Genomic DNA, 2,358 nt, shown 5'->3' with positions numbered 1-2,358 from the left:
CCAACATACAGTATATTCATTACATAGCTCTCCTGCATCTGACTGTTTCTCAGATTGCTCAGTATTTGCCACTGTAAGACTTTAACTTCAGTTGTCCCATAGTTTTGCCAAGCTTATACCACTGGAGTTGATATTTTCTGTATCTCTGGCTTATGACTTAGATTGAATTGTCTTGGGTAACTTCAGCCTTCGATGTTTTACTCTTCTAAAGATGAAGTTGTGAAAAAATACATTGTTTGGATTTTGTTTTAACAATTTGCCTACTTTTTCTTTGGAAAGGTCTAGGGAATCTATGCTTTGAAAGAAGAAATGTGTGTTTTGCTTTGTTTTAAGCAGGGGTTTTTTTCTTTGTTCCTCTCTTTCTTCTGCACTCATACTTTAACAAGGTGTATGCTTTTGAAGAATATTTTATTCTTTTTCAAGTTAAGCATATTCTATCCCTGTAGAACTTTCAAAGGGGAGAGGAAAATGTTCCCAGAAGTTTTTTTGTCTTGGCTGGTCATGGATTACCACCACCAGTAAGATCTAAGGTTGTTTTTCAAGGTCAGTCCAAGCAGCGTGAGAAGGAAGCTGATGAAAACAAAGGAAAGAGAAAAGCTGAATGTTTGATGTAAAAAGGACCTCATGGAGTTTGCACATTACATAGAGCTTAGGGGGGATGGGGAAAACAAACCACATTTGGAACTGGACTGCAGAAACTGGAGAGATCCTAACTAAGATTTAATTGCTTGCGAGGTGGGGAGAAATGTGACAGCATGAAAAAGACTGGCTATGACAAGCCTGGGGATTAGGTGAGGTCAGGCAAAGACAGCAGCTTTGTGGAAAAGGGCAGGGGTTTCTCGGGGAAAGCAAGCTAAACACAAATCCACAGCGAGCCCTGTCAGAGGCAAAGGCTAACAGCATGCTGCACTGTATCAGCAGGAGTGCCACCAGTAGATTAAGGGAAGAGGTTATTCTCCTTTTATTGGGGGTGGTTGGGATAAAGCACATCCCTGTCCTATGAGGAGGGACTGAGGGAAATGTGTTTGTCCATCCTGGAGAAGAGGCTTGGGGGTCCTAATAAGAATCTTCTAATACCAGTTAGAAAGCTGTCAAGAAAACAGAAACATATCCTTTGAGAGGGTCACAGTGGTGTGAGAAGACACAACAGGTACAAATCAAACTAGGAAATTTGTACTTGGCATAAGAAAAAAAACTTGTTACCATGGTGTCATGACCCATTTGAATCTTTCAAATTTACAGGTCTATGTACTCTGTAAATTAAACTTCATCTTATGAGCTCATTAGGAAAGAAAACAAACATGACAAACAGGGATTCAATTCACTTTGTACAGACCACTCTAACATGAATTCACTAATTAATCGCTTAAGTCATGAGCTTTCTAACTCACAAGCTTTCTAACCCATAACTCGCAACTCATAAGTTGTGACTCATGCACCTATGAGCAGAACAGTTACCTAGATGATGGGGAGAGTGCTCATCCTTCCTCCTCTGCCACAGCACAGGTGTCCCCATGAGGACAGTCAGTCACTGCAACATGTTATCCAGGGGGCTGCGAAAAATCTGTTCATACAGATTTCCAGCACTTTATTGGATCAATCCCTGAGCAGTGTAGTCTGAATTCAGTGTTGATCCAGCTTTGAGCAGAATGAAGTACAGACTTCCTAAATGATCCCTTTCCCTCTGCTGATTCTATGGTAACAAACCAGAAGATGTGCGGGGCAGAGAAAGGACTGGAAGAGGTGGGTCAGAAAGGGTCCTGCTGCAAAAGGAAGGGTGTTCATTTCCTGAGTGCAAATGAAACACGAGTTCCTCAGTGTGTGCCTCAATAGGATCAGCAAGCATTTATGTACTGCACAGGGCAGGTTCCAGTCAAGCACAGCAAGGTGCTAGTAGTCATCAGGTACTGCATGACCTCAAACCTAAGAGTGTAAATTGAATCAAACCATGTGGCCAAGTAATAATCTTCATTCACTCACTTGCAAGTTTCATTTGACTTTTTTTTTGCTGCTCCCCACCAATTCAGTCAGTGGATAGAAGATACTTCATCCTGTGGAAAATGGGATATTGATGTAAAATGTTTTAAGCTGAAGCCCAGACTAAATTTCAGAAATACTGGAAGGAAGTAGTAAATGTGGTGAACATGAAAGAAGAGAAATTACAATGTCCTGTTTAAACAGAATTGTATTCCCTTTCTTTCTGTGAGAGCTATCTGAAAAGTCATGTTTGTTTTTGCCAGATGTTGAACTTTTTTTCTTTCTTTAAACCTGGAGTTGTTTCAGTTTTGACTTAAAACCATTTCTACCAAAACTTTGTTTGCAAATCTACAGATCCTATCACTAATCCTGATGAATGTT

This window comes from Corapipo altera, unplaced genomic scaffold, assembly GCF_003945725.1.
Source record: "Corapipo altera isolate COAL_440 unplaced genomic scaffold, ASM394572v1 0, whole genome shotgun sequence".
Classification (NCBI taxonomy): Eukaryota; Metazoa; Chordata; class Aves; order Passeriformes; family Pipridae; genus Corapipo; species Corapipo altera.
This window is presented reverse-complemented; position numbering follows the sequence as displayed.